The sequence below is a fragment of the Aphelocoma coerulescens genome, chromosome 2, assembly GCF_041296385.1.
Source record: "Aphelocoma coerulescens isolate FSJ_1873_10779 chromosome 2, UR_Acoe_1.0, whole genome shotgun sequence".
Classification (NCBI taxonomy): domain Eukaryota; kingdom Metazoa; phylum Chordata; class Aves; order Passeriformes; family Corvidae; genus Aphelocoma; species Aphelocoma coerulescens.
This window is the reverse complement of record NC_091015.1, coordinates 107,038,294-107,058,126: the sequence shown is the minus strand read 5'-3', so window position 1 is coordinate 107,058,126 and position 19,833 is coordinate 107,038,294.

Here is a 19,833-nt window from a genome sequence, read left to right as displayed (position 1 = left end):
GCTGGGGATATTAAAAGTTGCTATATTTACCATGAACCCACGGTTTGTTTTTCATATATGGGTCTGGTTTAAATTGGCAGTGACAGAAAAGTTACCTAATATGAAGTACAGGGGAATTCAAACTTGCTGCACCAGTTACTCTCAGCATTGACCTGATGCAATTTAAGGTGCAAGGTGAATACCCATCCAAGGTAGGAAAATGTCATTATTCACCACAAATAAACAGAATTACCTGCTCTTAAACAGTAAGGTCATCTGTTTCACATTCTATCCACCTTGGGCTGATTGAAGCAAATTAGGTCCTGTGCTAATCAGCTCAAGACATGTGTTGAAAATGTAGAAATCCGCTATCTGATTTTCTTCCAGTAATTATCAGAGAGTTTGTATGCCCAGTGAAGAATGCAGAAGTATTTAACCTTGGTAGGGCCTGATCCCACAAGGTTTTGGGACTTAGGCTGAGTGGTCTCAACAGGTTAAATAGGACCCCTCACACAAGTAAACACTGCATAATGGGCATGGTGGGAAGGTGGTTTCACAGCCTGCCAACAGCATCTTTTTAGCTCCTTCTACCTTACTTACTTACTTCTTAACAGTGCTTACTGTAACTTATCTACCCTAATTTTGCAGAATCTAAAAATTAGTAGGTTTAGCTGCATCTTTCCACTCCCATCAGGAATGAAGTGACAAGACCAACACTGGACAATTATCACTTCATATTAGAATGAGACTTCATTTAGACATGAAAGGTCAGGGGACAGTTAAGTCACTCCTTTTTTAATTTAAATTTCATTAGTTTTGCACATTACATTTGTCATGACTATACTAAAATAAGTCCTAATTCAGGTCATCAATGAAGAATGTAGGAATGAGAGTCTAAGTAGATTGTTTCTATTCTTTGCTTTACTGTTTCTTCCCATATGAGCTTGGGCAAATCATATAAACTTCTTCTTTTCCAGCTGCTAAATGAAAAAAAAATGTAAAATGTCCTCTGTGAGTTTTACTTTACTCATAGAATTAAAATGCATTCAGAGTCTCACATATACTCAATAAATATATATATACCCCAAATAAATGTATTTATTAACAGTATTTTTTCATTTGTTATATCATCATTTCAATATATTTCTATGTTGCACTACCTGAGGACTTTAATCATTATCTTCCAAGAGATGTACATCTCTGCTTCACAGGTGACTGCCTTAAAATCAATTCACATTCTAAAAAATCATATTCCTACAATCTGTTTTTTATCCAAAGTTTGTGGATATTGTAATAAAGTCCATTCGGGCCTGAAAGGCAAAGTGACAAAGCAGAGACTGAACAAGTTTGGAGGTCAGAAGTAAAAATTCTGCATGGACACATATCAGACATTTTAGTTTGTCTCTAGCACCATATTGGTAACATTATCCTTGTTTAAAATTTCAAATTAGCAATGTCATTCTATTACCTCTGTTTCATCTGAGGTGTGGGGAGTTTTCCCCATTATATTTATTTGCACAGTTCTGAATACAACATCTGTTGGCTGATTTGTGCAATGGTGTCCGGTCGATAGCCTGAAAACAGTAAGAGACTTTTTAGTTTAAGGTAAAGATGCTGTAGGTTTGTGCAACTGAGGATTTCCTTCATTACAGGTGAATTCAGGGCCACGCTGAGGGTCAGCGCCAGGAGACCAGACACTACGTAAATTCCCAAAATGGGAATGAAAAAGAATTAGTGGCTCTATGACTTGTTACTGGATGAATTTCCCTGTAAACGGGAACTGCTTCATTAGCACATACCCTCTCCTTATCGCAGGACTAAAACCAAATAAATCAAACCCTGGCTAGACTTAACCAATATTTTTTGTCATCATAATGTCTCCTTTTCAAAAGAGTTACATGATTCAAGTTCATTTTAATAGCAAGCAATGAAGAAATTACAGTTGTTTCCATTCACACATAGCTCTAATGGGAAAAGCTTGACAGTAACTGCCGTTTCAAGAAATTCTTAACTTTTTCAGGAAAGGCACTAGTGTTCCTACATAGGTAATTACATCATGATTCTGAGGTTTTCCAGAAAAAAAATGAGACAATACCTTTTGTCCCCTAAATTGGAGAGGACTAACTGGGGAAAAAAATATCTCTTCAGGTTAAAACGTAAGTGATTTTGATGGAAAGAGTCAATTGCATCATTAATTTCCATAGAAACAAAACTTGTAAAAGAAAAATAATGTTAGCAGAAGTTATTTGAAACAGCTTCCTTGTGAGCTGATATAAAACTCCAGTGAAAAGATGAGATAGATAAACAGAAAGATTTGCTCCTTCTGTTGAGGGTCAATCTGCTATTTGTACTCCTTCTAGATCTTTTCCTTTTAATATTTTGAACTTCTTTGGAACAAAGAAATACTCCTTTGACTCTCCGATAGCATAAAAGCAATTTTCTATTTTTAATTCATTCTTCCTTGGCCTCTCTACTTCCCCCCTGCTCTTCTGCTTTCCTATTTTGTTTGTTTTCAGCTACCTTAATCATTTTCCCTATCCAAAAATTTTTCTTAATAGACTCAACAAAAAAAAAAAAAAGTAACATTGGAATGAAAAAAAGAGCGTAAACCCCAGAATAAAAATCACAAAACACCAAAACTCTGATGGCTGAGGAAATGTCATTGACAACCTGTATCAGCAAGGATTCCTTCACTTTTGCTTTTCCTCTGAAATATTACCATACTCTTCTCTAATAAAAGCTCAGTTTAAATGTTTAGGAAGACTGAGAGGAAAATGCTTATCTATTGAAATCAGAGGTTTCTTGAATCTTCTGCTGTGCCAAAGCCTCTCTTTACTCACGATAGATAGAAATATGTTCTGTAAGTAAATCCTGTAGGTTTTGATGTGACTACTTTCAAAGTAAATTGCTAGGCAATAGTAAAAGGTATACTAGGTTAAAACTAGTTGGGAAGTGCTGCACTGAAATAACTCCTAGAAATGTTAAGAACTTTCCTTTACAGCCAATGACTTTTTTTGCAAGAAATGTGGAAAACATTAGCTAAAATTGTGTTGGTCTGTACAATTTTATTCTGTTAAAGACAGGTTTTATGATACATTTAGCCTTTTAAATGACACTAATAGTCTCTGGAGACACATGGTCTTTCCTGCAGTTCAACAATTAAGTCTATTTCAATGTTATTTGGATAAGTTGAAACAATTCAGTTACTGTATGTCTGCTCAGTGGCATGTACTGTAAGGCTAATGGAAACCACCTAGAGTTAACTTAATAATAAGGCTTTAGCCAGCCTTAGACATCCACCTAACTTTTGGAGGGAAAGCTGAAAAGTGAGAGGGTGGAAGGGTCATTTTATTGGCAGAGAAACTAGTGTATTTTTCATCTCTCATTCCACACATATGCACCCCTCCTCCCATCCACCACCACACACACACTTCAAAAAAAGTGCCCTAAAATTCACACAGGTCATAAGTCTGAGTTGATAATGAGCATGATTAATCACAATTGTGTTTCTGTTTCTCCTCTCTCTCCTTTTGAAATGTGTTACTTGCTAAATTGTACTAGCAAGGTTTCTACATGTGTACGTAAATATACACACATCATGCACTCCTTGCACATATATATATTTACACACACACACACACACACACACTCTCATATATATATATATATATATATATATATATATGGCATGTTCTGACTTGCTCACACTTTTGTGTAGTAAGTGTATGTTTATATAAATTGTCTTATGTTGCTATGGGTAGACTGCTTCCACTACCAAACTAGCTCTTTTAGACCTATCTTAAATATCTCTACAGTGAGTTACCAAGTAGACATTTATATAATCAGATTTTTACCACATTATAAAAAAAAAAAAAAAAAAAAGTGAGGGGAAGTAATTAAGAGGGCTCCAGATATAAAATCCTGGCTTTATTTCAAATCTCAAGCCTTGAACTAATCAGACATAAGAAGGATAAAATGTACAGAGGGAGCTAAATTAATCACTGGTTAAACTGGCTAATAGGTGTCTATCAACCTGTATTGGGAGTGGGAAGAAGTGGAAAGGTGCCAATAGAAAGCAACTTCCTACAAACCTCAATTTTCCCAAAAATTTTGGGTCTTGAGAATCAAACTGAAAATCTTCTGTTAGGGTTGATTTAATGTCCGGTACGTCTTTGGGCTCAGTTAAATCTGTGTTAAAACTGTGAGGCTGCTGAAGCACATAATGAACATTGGTGTGACACAGGATAAACCACAGGCCTGAGCTGTACATGAACTACGTGAGGAGGCTTTTTCTGATCATGACATACCACTGGAGATACAGATGAGAGAATAATAGCAATCCCATGGATGAAAATTACACACAACATGTGGCCATTCAGGTCTAGAGAACCTAAGAAAAGTTAAAAAAACCCAAAACAAACAACATAGGAAACAAATGTGTTTTTCAAAATTTTTTGTGCTGCCAAAAGCTTGACTTTACACACATATACAAAACCAAGATGCTGGTGAAGACTATTCCAATACTACTGAAATTACTCGGTCAAAATACTCAACAGCTATGGGTGCAAGGTGAGGCAATCTACCCTCCAAAACTGAAGTTTGCCTAGGAAACCATCTTATTCATCAGGAACAAAGGTGGAGAATTTTTGGGGTAGCAATTTTGTCAAAGGACAGCTCCAGCAGATTCTTCAATATTTATTGTCAAGGATGGACTTAAAAAGTCATTTTCTTCCAAACAAGAATCCATGCAGGTGTTTGAGTGGCTGTACTTATTGATGTCCCCACATTAATGTCAGATCCATGGCGACGTCCAGATCCACCAACAGAAACAATTGCAAATGCACCAGGCTCCAGAAGTGATGTGTCTCATACATCCAGAAAGACAGTAGAGCCTGCCCAAAGCAGCCAAGTAGTAGCACACAGCTAAAAGGGATGATTGTCATAGGTTAGCAAGCATAGTCCCAGAAGGGACTATGCTAAGGGGTGCTTACATCTTCCTCTGGGACCTGATAGAACCTATCAGTGGCCAGTTTGAATATGGACAATTCTTTAAGCCACTTAAAGTTGTGACCGCCTCTGTGATCCACACTTAAGAATAAACAAACCCCCCACATCTCTCTCTCGTTTCTGGTGCTGGGACAGGTGGCTGCGGGGCCCAAGTGGGGGCCAGTGGGCCCAGCCAGGCCCTGCTCGGGCCAGGCCAGGCCGGGCCACAGCCATCCTGGAGCTGATGGACCTGTTCCGTCCATGGAACCCCCAACCCTCCCCCCCACTGCTTTGCCGTGGGCAGCCGGAGCGGCTCGGCTCTCCCCCCTCTCCACTGCTACAAGAAAATTCCAGCCGCAAGGCCGAGGTGAGATTAACCCTTTTACTGCTGTGAAGAGCTGAAAACCTGAGGGAAGAGAAAGAGGAGATGCTTAAAGCTGAAAGTCTGTTGTAAAGCTATGATATATCAGAGTATCCCATTGTAATTTCATGAAGATATGGGGGGCAGAGCGTTCAATTTGTAAGCAAAAGCACCTGTGCTGAGATAGGGAGATGCTGACACAGCTGTAATTTCATGAGAAGTTTGGACAGGGAGAGATGGACCAGATGAGGACTTTGGCTCCAAATGGGAAAGGAGAAACCTCAGTTCCTAAAGATGCTCCCAGATATAGTCCTAAAGATGAAGATGAGGAGGGAAGGCGGAGGGCCTCTGTTCTTAGACATGAAATGCTCCCAGAGATGGGTGAAGAGAACTTTTGTTTCTGAACGGTTCAACCTTAAAATTGTACCCCACAAACTTCAAGAGTGGACCCTCGAAAGCAGTTGTGGGAAAAGCTGCAAGTCGGGGTAAGGAACTCACATGCGAGCAGAGAGACTCCTCTTCCTAAATGGACTGAACAAAGTTATTTGGAAGTGGGCAGCTGTCTCGTTGTGATACTGTTTTCATAGCATGAGCAAGAGAGACTTCTCTTTTCTAAATGGACTGAACAAGGTTATTATGGAGGTGGTAAAGAGACTGAACATCTTAAGGGTTGTCTTTTTACATTGTCAGTGGGAGAAGGGAGGAAGGTGGGGGGAGGAGGAGAGTTCTGAAGGTGGTATAATTTTTTTTCTTCTTTTAGGTCTGTTAATAAACTTCTTTATATTCTTTCAAGTTTGGTGCCTGTTTTGCATTTCTCCTAATTCTTATCTCACAGAAGATAAACAGTAACGAGTATTTTGGGCCAAACTACCATGATCTAACTCCAAATCCAGTAGGACCAGAAGGTATACAGTGCCCTTCTCAAGGGCTTTCCTTTTCTGTAGTGATGACCCTCCTGTGAATTGTTGCAGCAGGAAGGTTTCCTCAGAAATCTTCTGACAAAGTATATACAGGCAAAGCCATTAACTGTACTCACTGCTGAATTTTGGTGGTATTCAACACTGAATTTGACCTGGAAATTATTAGAATACAGCATTGCAAACAATTAGCTCCTTTGTCCAAAAGGTGTCTTTTGCTAAAGCATGGTAGGTTTTGAAGGCTGGGCTCATCCTTCTGCATTTATTTAAGAATTTTCAAGGGACAACAGGAATACAAAATAAGGTCTGTGGAAGAGCTTTTCTTTGATCTAATACAAACAGACTACTATTCTGCAAGCTGCAAAAGTACATTTTAATTACCACAGTGAAAGCAGATGTAAAATCAATAAGGTGTTTTATTTCTCTCATTGATGTGTATAAATACTTACTTTACAGCAAGGTTAAGCTGAGTTTTCTGTCATTAAATGTAAGGATTGATGCAGACCATTCAAACCAGGTTAGAGCACCAGAGAACAGAGTACCCCCCTATGTCACACCGTAATCTGAAAATACTCATCCAGTGCTTTAAAAACTATTTTCTGGGATATTCAGAAATTTCTCACTTCACCCATTTGGGATTGAAGGCTATAATGGACAAAACTTTATTCCAAATAACTGGGTCAGTGATTCCAGTGTTTATACAACTGTGCTTGCTTGTCTTAATTTATGAAGTAGTTCAATTACTATAGAATTTCTTGGGGATGTCTCATTTAATCGAATCATTAATTCTATGCTCAGAGGATGTATAGAAATTGATGGTCAGTTCCTGTTCTTCATTTCAAGCAGAGATGGATCCAATTCAGAGCCTCCCACTGAAACTGTCTTAAACTTTGAGGAAAATTCAGGCTGTATTCACAGGTACCAAAGGCCTAGCTTTTTTTTTTTGCTTTTGCTTTTTTTTTTCTTTTGTTTATTTATTAGGTGAAAGAATCATAGTCTCCTACTACCCTTGACTGACTTCAAGCACATTGTCTCTCACCTCATGGTTCTCATTTATCTAGGAGAAATCAGAGGACCACTTTAATCCCTAAAGTCCCTCTGTCAAAAATACCAATGATCATTGCTACAAACCATCTTTTACTTCACTTTGAATGGAACTAAGCTTTGAAAAACTCCATGGAGGAAAGGCTGGCCCAGCCAGAGCAGGACCAAAATGGTCTATGCCTCTACTACAAATGCATCTGAGACACTAGACAGAACAACAAACTCAAAATATCAGAAGGCTTAAAATATTTAAGCATGGACTACCGAAGCACTGAAATTGAATGCAAAGTTTTGCATTTTAAATCTTCATAGATTTTATACCTCAGTTTTCTTTTTTAGAAGTCATTTCCCTCCCTGACAGTGGTGCTGGGAATATGCCTTCAATTCAAGAGGCACACAAGTATGTTGCTAATAGGTGCTATAGAAGCACTACTGATTCAAAGCCAATTCCACATTATTCATATAATTTTAGGTCTTCATTTAGAAGCTGGTTTAAATGAATATACCACTATATACAAGGCTTTTCAACCACACCATTATGCACATAGTGCCCAGATGACAGTCCAATCTGCTCTACAAAAATCTGTAATTTTTCATCTGCTTTTTAAGAAGTACTTCCTGTATTTTTAAATTTCATTTTAGCTTAGTTTATGACCTGTTTTCACACATTCCTCATGTATTCCATCGTGAGGTTTCTTGGAGAAATCTACAGGAAAGAGGTACTTGTAGTGTCTGTTCAATGATGTGCAGAGGGACCCAAACTACAAAACATCTGGTTATACCGTACAGACAGGGGAACCATGGAGGCAAGTTTGCCAGTAGCAGAATTTTAGTCTTGAATAAATTAGAAGGAAGAGATCATTCACAGGCTCTTTTCTAGCAACATTATATGAATATCAGATTAACATGGGACAAGAGCCCAGTGAGAATAGAGCCCTTATGATACAAAATGCAGAAATATCAGAGGAAATATGTCACAGAAATAAGAAACAGCAAGCATAAGGATGTTATGAATCTGGGTTTTCCCCCTTTTTTACTGCAGTCACATAAGACAAAATGTCTTATCAAGGCATGTGCTTTAAGGGGCCAATTTTGCATCTAATGAAGTCAATGGAAAAAAACATTGAGTTGAATGATGCAACTTAATGTCCTTAATGAAAAAAGTAATCTCATGTTAAGACCCACTTTTGAACCCATTTAGCTTGATGGAAATCTTTCTTTTGATTTCAAAAGCATCAGATTTAAATACCAACTATTCAAGAAGGAAGGCATCTAAAAGCTCTCTTTACATGGAGTGCACCTCATCTATTCAAAGTTTGAATTAAGTCATGGAGAGACCAGTTCATGATCCTACAGATATGGTCGACTACCCATGTGTTTAAAATGACCCTGGGCTCATACACTTCAGGACAATAGTACCTGAATATCTTTATGTTTAACTCTTTCTGCCAATAAAATTCTCTCTGACATTTATGGACCCTGCCATTTTGACTTACTGTGTGCTTATGCTAAAATTCCAAGGAAAAGGCATAATTTTTTTTCTCTCCCCATATAGTCTACCTTAATAAGGAACAATTCATTTTACTTAGACTTTTCTTTTTTAATATCACTGTAGCCCTGAGACCAGGCAAAGAAAATATCAACTGGAATGTTTAAGGCAGGAGATGCTGGTGGTGGGGGGAGGACACAGAGGGAAGAATATTATGAAAGGAAACTGCTGTGGCTGCTCCATTTTTAAGAAAGAGCAATGGCCTGGAACATGACTCTCCTCAGACTGAATTCGGAAAGCACAAATTTGGGGAATAAAGGGATCAGTACTTCAGCTGCGGGGGTAAAGTTTACCGCAGAACAAAAAAAATTTTAAAACCCCAGAAGTTCTGGTGGATCCAAGAGTTAGGCAAAGCTTGTTTTGCTCCTGAGCTAAACAAACCTTTAAATTAAAAAAGGCAAATTCTTATTGTCAGGCATGATTTTTTCCCAAAACAATAGGAATAACACAGCACAGGAAAGAAAGCAAATAAACTCAATTAATTTTTTTCTGTATTGGTTTGGTATGGTGTGGTTTTAGGTCGCAGGGGACCACAGAGGTGGCTCCTGTGAGGAAGCTGCTGGAAGCTTCCCACCACATTCAGCAGAGCCAATGGCTGACGGCTCTGAAGATGGACATGCTGCTGGCCAAAACTGGCCAATGAGAGAGGTTGGTAATGCCTCTGCGATGACAGATTTAAGAAGAAAATCAAAACAAAGTAACAAGATTTTGAGATTCTAGTCAGAGAAGAGGAGGAGGTGAGAACATGTGAAGGAAAACAACATGGTGACACCGAGGTCAGTGAAGGAGGGGCAGGAGGTGCTCCAGGGGCCGGAGCCGAGGTTCCTCTGCAGGCCATGGTACAGACCATGGTGAAGCCGCTGTGCCCCTGCAGCCCTTGGGGATCCATGGGGGATGCAGAGATCCACCCACAGCCCGTGGGGGACGTGCCCGTGCCGGAGCGGGGGGATGCCTGGAGGAGGCTGTGATACAGTCGAAGACCTGGTGGAGAAAGAGGGCCTTCCAGGCTGGAGCAGCCTGTCCTTGGAGGTCTGCACCCTGTGGAGAGAGAGACCCACGGTGCAGCAGTTTGGGAGGGCTGTGTGCCCGTGGGAGGGGCTCACGCTGCAGCAGGGGCAGTGGGGCTGCTGCTTGTGGGAGTGGACCCACGCCGGGGAAGTTCTGCCTCCCTGGGGGGAGGGACCTCATGGGAGGGACCCCAAGGGAGGGACCCCACGGTCTCACAGGGGAAGGAAGACTCCTCTCCTGGGGCAGCAGAAGGAAATCTCGGTGATGAACTGACCAAACCCCCATGCCCTGTCCCCTGCACTGTCAGTGGGAAGGAAGGAGGGGCTGGGGGGTGGAAGGAGTTCTAAGGGCTTATTTTACTTCTCATTATCCTCCTTTGATTCTGTTAGCAAAAAATTCACTTCACAACTTAAGTTGAGCCTGTTTCACCCTTGAAGTGTTTCTCCCAGTCCTCATCTCACTCATGAAGCCTTCGTTAATTTTTTTTCTCTTTTCCCTCCTCTGCCCAGCTGTGGCAGGGGAGGGTGAGTGAGAGGCTCTTGTGGGGGCCTGGCATTGGGCCAGTGTCAAACCATGACATTTTCATATTGGTAAGACCCTCTACTCAGTGTGTGATAGGAAGGTCATCTCTGCAGGGCCACCAAGGCTGGGCCTTCACAGTGATACGCTACAACATCGGTAGGGAACATGATGGCATTGGCACTTATTAGGGCAAACTTGTAACTTAGAGGGGTTTCAGTACTTCCCCCTCCCTGGTACTAACCATAATGTAATTCTCTTTTAATCATCTAACTACTAAAAAGACTCAGATTATTTAATAACACGCCCAAAGCTTAGAAGAAATGAGGTGTCTTTCATCGCTAGAAAGGACAGCAACAGAAATTCTGTTGAAGAAGACAGCAGAAGGAGGAAGAGAAGCACTACTTCCATCCAGCCCAAGCTGCTGACACTGAAATCAGAACAAGGAACGTGAATTTTAATTGCAAGACTTGGTTTCCTAGATTAATAAGGAGCAGAGACTTCCTACTGGCAATCAGGTCCTTCAGCAGGAAAAGCACAGCATCCATGGGTATGACTTAACCTGGCCTGCTCCACTTAAAGCCTTGAGCTACCTGAAACACATGTACAGTCATCTGTGCTTTTCATTTTAAATAGGAAATTTGGGGGCAGGGACTATCTTCTTCCATGTATTTGTACAGCTAGACAGCACTAAAGAGACCTATTTAACATTAGGGCAGAGTATTCATCCTTTGATGCATATTTAATGTCAGTTATACATCTCTGTTAGATCAGTGTATAAACACACATATGCTCTTGGACAAAAGCATCCATGCATCAAAACTCTGCATCCATACTTTAATGTATTTAATTGAGTAAGCCATTATCACTAATTATGGTTTATATTTTCATAATACTGTTTTATGGTTATTACCTATTCCTTTCTATCTATCCATCTATAAGCCTTACATGCTATGTAAGAGCTATCTGACGAGCTCTTTGTTTCACACAAGGACAGAAAACATCACCCAGGCTGATCTCAAAGCTTTGACACCACCCATTCTGTGATATCTAGGCTGCACACTGACTTATTCAATTTCACATACAAATTTCACAGTCTGTGAAATGTTCACATGTGCATGAGCACACTCCCCAGGGAGCTTTCCCAGTGCTATGGTGCCCTCCAAAACAGCAAACACTACAGGGAGAGGAAAGGTGATGCAAAGATGGAACCAACATTTCAAGCATTTTATTAATTCCTTCTAAGAACATGGAACAATGCACCAATATTGGCAGAACAGCTCAAAAGAGAGAAGTCATACAAACTGGACACTTACAGAGAAAAATATCAAAAAAAGGACGTTTTGAAATGAAAGCTAAATTTTGAAGAACATTGATTTGAGAACTTTTTGTATGCTCTGAAATCTTTTCATTCTAAGGACTGACACTGGGTTTTTTTAAATGGAGCAAAAAGACTTCACCTCCAGTGGTGTCATCATGCCACTGACTGGCACAGCCTTCCTCCTTCCGAGGGCTTACTCCAAAGGCGCAGCTCATTTGGCAGTGTGAGGATACAACAGCTCATGGTTTCCCTATCACAGAGCAGTAACAGGACACACCACAGGCAGTGGTAAGAGAGCTACCAGTGTGCAAGCATGTGATAGGAGAAGTAAGTACCATGTCAGCCCAGCAATTAAGAGTTTCTTTCAAAGCGTACTTTATTTAATTGTAAATATTTGTATTAATTTAAAAGTCTGATTCTTCTGAGCACCGCTGGTGGTGCAGAGGCTACAGCCATGGCTTGGAGCAGCACAGGTTCCTTGGGCATACTGTAAGAAGCGAAGCTGCCTCCATGAAGATCTGTGAGGTCTCCTGGATTTTTGACATATGATACACAACTTTAGCTGGGGTGGTCACTCCCCAAAATACATTGTTTTTCCCAGTCCATACCGCTGCCTTTCGTTTTTCACTGCTTGCATCTGACATCAGGCACAGAAGAAACAGGGTAGTGAGTGTCAGTTGTCAGTACAGTGCTGCAGAAACACCACAGCAAAAAAAACCAGAAAGTAGGACTATAAATTTTTTTTTGGTTTACTAGGATTTGAAACCCCAACTCTTGATAAAAAATTCTCAGCAGGAATCACTGGAAGTTTTTTAAGGACTCCAACCAATCCATGCAGACTTCAGCAACAATGGGAAAAATAATTTAGAAATATTAAAACAGGTCAAATAAAGCTCAGTTCTCAGAAATAATAATGGCAATTTTTGAGCCACAAATAAAGTAATGCATGTTAACATATGTAAGAAAGTAGGCAGCAAAAGATCCACATGTAATTCAAGTCATCCTAGTCTAACGTTGTAATGAGCATAGAGGTAAATTCAACTTGTTACACTGCAGCTCAGTCTGACCCATGCTCAGCCTGACCCACTCATCTTATCGCTGATTAAATAAATATTATATGAAAAAATTCAAGGGAATAAAAAAGAAAATTAAGGGAAAAAAAAGAAAAGGGTAGACAAAGAGACTAAGAAAGAAAAGAAGAACTATTGAAAGCCTGTGCAGACAAGTATGAATCAACTATTCTAAAAAGCAGATGCAAAATGAAGCTGCTTAAACATATAAGGCACTTCTACATTGTATTCAAATAATGCTGAAATTATAGAGCTGTCATTTGCAGACCTGTCGAGGGTGCCTTTCTTACCACATTATGATTTAGCATTTCTCTTAGCAGGTTGTAGCAATTTTGACATTAGAGTCATTGGACAGAAAAACCACAAAATGTACGCAGAGCATCACCTCTCTTTTTTGTAGTCTTAAAAAGAGCTCTGAGATTTTTGCTACTAAAAAAATTTTAGAAAACCCTGAAATTATTTTTAAAAGTGCAGAAATGCTAATCTCAAGAGAGAGAGTACACACATCTGTAGAACAAATGTAACTGTGAAGATTTAAATCATTTGATGGCATGTAACCTAATCTGACATGTCAGGAGGTTATTTTACAAACTGTGAAGGGCTCTGCCCACTGGTGTCATTAAAGCTTCCTTGAGAGGCAACTCAAAGATATGGATTTTTCTGGAGCCAAACACCCAGGTGGTAAAAATGGAGGTTGAGGGTGCAAAGTAACTGAACTGGCTCTGGACATGAACAAATATATGGATATATGCATACCACCAAAAGATATGAACTGCAAATGCTGATGAACTGTGCAATATATTTAAGGGGTATTTTTAATCACTTTCTCAGATTGTTATAATTTGATGAGATAATCCTAACCATTTAGCTCTAATAAACTCACAGATCATGAACAATGGCTGCATTAAATCTATTGTCACTAGCAGTAACATGAGGAGCAAAGGCTCAATGGCTCTTCTCACAGCGTTTGATTTTATTCACTCAGTCTCTGATTCCACATCAGCTGCCATCTGGACAAAATTCAGAAACCATGACACCTGCTTGAAGAATAAGATGTTGATCAGATGGAATGGGCTGGGACTTTATCTTGAGAACAGAAATGTGAATTGTTGGTAACACAATCGCTTAAAAGGTTTGTAAATTATGTGCCTTCAGCTCAACATATGGCTCATGTGAAATATGCACTTGTGAGCTTTTCTCAAAACTTGAGCTTGGATGATATAGTGTGGTTGTTTCATAAACACAAGGTATAAATAAGTAAAATTTTACATGTAGACAAACAAGAGTGTGTCAAAGGAAACCTGCAGCCTTCTGGTTATCCTGTCCTGGTGTGGAAACCAGCCCCTGCTGCCATTCTCCCCAGGCAAGGAGTAGACATGTAGGTCCTCCTTTGGCTGGGTGGAGCATGGCCCTTCAACACCTCCACCCCAGCAGAAGTGTAATTTCTGCGAGGAGAGGTAAGACCAGCACAAAGAATAATCTACCTGGGAGAGGGGATTCTGTCTCTGAAGGCTCCGGAGTCAGAAGAGAAACCCACACGAGCAACCCCAACTTCTGCAGACAAGTGACCACAGAAACTCCTGATATCTACTCACTAATGGGTTTGTAGAAGCATAAATATCAGTTTGCACACACAGGTGTGGAAAATGCAAATGTTTCAAGGCCTGTTTTGTTGATTTCCTGGGATATAGATCTGTGTGGGTTTTTCACGTTGTGAGGGGATTTCTGGGTACTGATAGTCAAGAAGGGAATCTGAAGAAACACGGCTTCTTATTACCCTTAGTGGCATCAGCCAGTGCTGCTGAGACATTAACGAATTTCTTTCCATTTCTTTCTCAATTTTGCAGAAAAAAAAACCCCTAACTGTTCAGAACTTTTTCAGGAAGATGATACAGATTTTAAAAAATTAGTCCCCCACTCTAATGCCAAGTTATGGTGCTTTATAGCAGCCAGCTTTGCAGCGCTAAATGGTCTTCTGTAGCCTCATCTTTCTGCCTGCCTACAAGAAATAGTGACAAATTACGGTGGGGGGGGGGAGACTGAAGAAAGAAATATTCCATTTTTAATTGCCTTTTCATTTTCTTTTTATAGCCATGCTTAAACTGTGAGTTATCAGAAGCTGTTCGAAGTCTTTCTTTTACCATTTTAAAATATATTCCTCCTAAAGCCAGATGAAAAATACAGTTAATGGGGTTTTGTGACTCCCACAAAGTCCTCTACAAATTAAGGGACTTTGAAAAAATGTCAGCTGCCCAGTTCCCAAGAAAGAAAAATTAAACAATAAAGGCTTATCGACTTGTTCCTGAGAAGATAAAGCACTTATGAATGAGACCCTCTCATACTCCCTGGTTTGTGATCAGAGCAATTTCCAAGATTCACAGAAAATATTCTGATTAGCCAAGAAAATGCTCTGATGAAATGAGGTTTAAGATTTTATAACTGAATCTCATCCTCTCTTCAACCTGTTTTCATACAATGTGCTGTCTCGTTCAGTCATGCTGCTATCACTACCAATTATAACCAGTGCCATAAAAACATCACATTCATGCAGATCAGCTGATTGTGCCAAGTTCAAGAAAGGACAGCAGGATAGAGATGACAGCAGCTTCTGCTGGCTCTGCTCCAAAGTCCCTTCAGGCCTGTTGTTTTTCTCTTTTGCAGACCCCCAGGATTTCACTGTCTCGGAAAAATTAATGCCGGGCCTCTCTCTAAGAGGACCTGACTCCCAGTCTACTGACACCATTGAGGGTATTTCTATTGACTTCGACTTGTCATCTACAGAGCTCTTCATTTTTCATGTCTTCCTCTTTCACACTATTTTTGATCTCCCTACCACATGTCAGCCTGAGCAAAAGCCTTAAACTGCAAACTCCAGTCCCTCATCATATATTCAATACATACACACCACATACAGATAAAAGTAGGATTATGGCTGCCACCTTTGCTCTTCATATGGCTTCTAGATGGTCTAAAAGACCTTAGAGCAGAGAGGGGGAGAAAAAACAACCTGTGGAAGGCTTCCAATTTTAAATGTTCTCCCTTGTGGAGTCCTGTCCTATGCCAACTAGTGAAAGGGCGATAACACAAAAGGAAAAGGAGTGCTCATAATATGTTTTTATTGTCCAAGCACAGCAAACCAGGCATCCTTCTAGAATTTTGCTAGACTACTTTGAAAGCCCACAGGGATTTCTAAATTAATTTCTGTGGAAAGTGAAAACTGCTTCACCTGGAAAACTATAACCGTAGCTAGCTAGCTATATTAGTGAGAATTGAAAATTGGTCTAAAATGTTCTACTTTAGCTAATGCCATTAGCAAGAGAAAGCTGAAGAAGCCACCTCTTCTTACAATGCAAAAAGGAAAATGAGATTTTAAAAACATCTTTCTTATTATCTTTTTCTCTGTTACTTCATTTTCCTGACATCAGAAATGTGAGGGCAGTTTCATGAGCAACAAGACAGTGGTCACCTGCAAAAATGAGGATCATTCACATAAGTAGCAGCAAAACCTGGCCTATAATGTTCACTGCAGATTTTTTTTTTTAATCCCACATAATAATTAAAGATAAATAAGTCATTTCTATCTTACTTATTCTAATCTTTAAAAATAAAAAAAATCTATCAAGACAGTTGAGCATGATGTTCAACTATGCTTTGGACTCCCAACCTGCCCAGAGTTGCATATTTTTAGCATTCAGCTGATTTGACTAACTAAACAGGGACAGCATCAATTGCTGCAGGAGGCTGATGTGGAAGGAGAGTCACATTCTTCCCTTAACAAGGCGTAGTCTGCCATGACTCTGCAGAGTGACACAGCCAACTCAGAATAGCAACTGAACCAAGTGAGTCTTCCTAATGCCAGACAGGAATAATAGAAAATGATGGAGTGTCTCTGAATTAAAGACAAGAAGCAGAAACTATGCAAAGTCTGTAAAAGTAGCTCATGCCAAAGGAATATTTGCTTTGATTTAATTGATGATAAAAGAAAACCCAGGAGAAAGGTGAGTTTGGATGACATTCAAGTGTGTGTCCTGTGTTAGGAGGAGGGTAGAGATACCATCTGCTTACATTACCCTTCATTGCTAGAACCACAATGGTACATTGTACATATGTACAACTATGAAAAGAGCCTTTGCTACATAAGAAGAGGCCATGGCCAACAAAGTCAAAGATTTGCTGTTTAATCAACTGCTGGCCTCTGCTAAGGCATCTCCTCTGGAGCGGCTGGTGCAAGACAGAACTAACAGCTGTGGGGTGCAGCAGGAAGGAGCTACCTGGTCCTTTTGGAGTGAATTTTCCCTGCACTCATTCTCTTACACATAAGAGAGAAATACTGAAGCAATGCAGTTATGTTTCACTTGCTCCAGCTAAAGTGACTCTGGACTCTTTGCTTTGTTAGTTATATGTTGAAGTTGAGTCATCCAAATTCCAAAAATGAAGGCATGTGTTTGACAAAGGTGATAGAAACAAATGAGGAAGCAGAGAAGACATTTTCTAACCTCCAGGAACAGAAAATCCTTTGTCCCTTCAAACAAAACCAGATTCAAAAAACAGTCAGGCTTTCTGTATCTCGTAAGCCACCTGATGACCGCATCTCTTTCTCACCAGTAAGAGATGCAGGAGGTATACAATCACTTTTCTGGTCAAATGCTGAAGAGGCATTGTATATAAAATGCACAGACAAGCAGAATAGGTTTACATAATGTTAATACAGACAAATGACATGTACAACATATCTAGCTGCAATTTAATTAGATTAATTAGATCAATATAATTAGCAGTGGTATATTATGCTATCAAGACTTAGCCTTGCAAAGAACGCCTCTAAAAATGGTTTACAGTCTTAAAGCATTGTAACAGCGTATGCAGTATCCATGCTATCACGCATCAGTATCACCACTAACACACTATTAATACTGGGAGTTTATAGGACACTCAGGAGACACATAAAACACTACCCTTGCAGAGGAAAATTCTGATAATGGAGCCTGTGAAATTATTTCAACAGTCGAAAAGAGCTCATGGAACTTAATTCCAAACAACATCATGGTCGTGATTATATAGCAAGTTAATTTAACCCATTGAGGCAGGAAAAGACATAATGAACAAAACAGATTGAGGTAGTATGATTTACCAATGAACACTTTGCTGAGAGTTCTCCCAAAGTTTTGTACACATAATAAATCACAAGTGGCTGCTTAACTATTGCATCATCTACTTGGACGTAGACTAGATGTCACACTTGGTGAAATCTTTTACAATTCTTATTGTTATCAATAGTGATTTTGCACTAAACAGGTCTGTGGGATTGGGCTTGGACATCTAAACCTCCATAGTGGTAAAAAAATGTTAATTTACATCTGCTAGCACTCTCAGTACACTTGGGCTCAAAACTTACCAGAAAAACTATGTATGTGTAGTGTCTCAAACCAACTAGTGTGACTTTCTGTATGCAAAAATCACAGCCCTTGCAAGGAGGAAAGAACAAAAACCCAGCACTTTCAGCTTGTTGAAAATAGCAATAGCCAATAAAATTCAGCTACACAAAGTGATAAATTCATAAATTTATGTTTATTGTTTCTCCAACTAAGAAGAGAAGTTCATCATAACAAGGCAATCTGCATTTTTAATCTGAAGTTTGCGCAAAAGTCTACTAAGAAATAAAATCTGGCACACAGGCTACTCAGCTAGAAAATGGGTTTTTTCTCTCTGCATTTGGACACATGTAAGAATACACCTGTTCATGGAAGAGATAAAGTAAGTGCCTTGAAGCTGCATTGCAGAAGATACACAGACCAGGTAAAAATACCCAAATGCATATTTCCATTTTTTTTGCCTTTACCAGTGATAAATGGCTCAAACTGTATTTCCATTTGACCATGGAGTACTGAGGAAATAAAATCAACCCATTTCATGAAGACCACCTCACAGTTCAGCTGCTACCACATTCACCTCCCTAAAAGACTGAAGAATCTAAGGCAAAATGGCCATATTTCAGTGCATGTATCTTGACTGCCCACAAGAATTAGGTTCCAGCCATCCTCAAGTATATTAAAAGCACAAAGACAGAAAGTTTAGATGTGGCTCAGATTTTCTTTAGAACAGATACAATTAACATGTATATATCTCCCTACAACTGTCAAAGGAACTCATCCCCTTCTCCACAGTTTTTCAGGGTTATACTGCTCATTATTATTGATACATTAAGGTTTACACTAGTGCTACTCCAAGTCATCTGTCCTTGGTCATACATTTTATGGATTTTACTTTTTATTACTTTCAAGAAAAAGTTATATGCACAGTGAATAGCTCCCCTGCCTGTTTGTTGGGAATATACATTAATGCTTTACTGAAAAAAACCGTCATCATTTTGGCCTTATCTGTCCTCAGTATTGTGTTGCATATGCACTACCTAACTCTGACTTTGGTTAATTCTGCATCCTTATTACCTAAAATCTACAATCTGGTCTTCACTAGATTTACACTACCAGATAAATAGAATAAAACACAGAGGACTGAAATAGAGTGCCTTGTGTCTGGAAATAATCACCTATATTATGGAATTTGTGAAAGCTGAAAACAAACACTATAGCTTTCCAGGTTTTTTTAATGTGCTGATTATCTTAGTTTCTCTGATAGAAAACTTTGCTGGCTAACTTTCTGTGTGATATATTCAGAAGAAGGTAGTACTATTTTCATGTGTGTGTGCAATTAGTAAAAAAGGGGTAGGTAGTCCAGCTGATATTAAATTAAAACTTGGGAGCAGAAGCCATTTGTGTCAATTTTCCATTTTGTCACTCTCCTTTCAAATAGCTAATTTAGGGTACTCTGTCACACACTAGTGTTTTAAGGTATGTATATTTTATGACAACTAAATGACAAATTTGTCTGAAACAAAGCTATTCTTTGAAGAGTTAATTATAACCTGTGTAATATATTAAAGAAAATCAATATATATTTGGAATGAGTCACTATTGAGCCTTATTCCAAACAGAGCAAACCTATTCTAAAAATTAAAGCTCCATTTTTAACTCAGGTTTTGCTAAAATAATCTAATTTGAGAGTTAAGTAGTAGAAAAGAA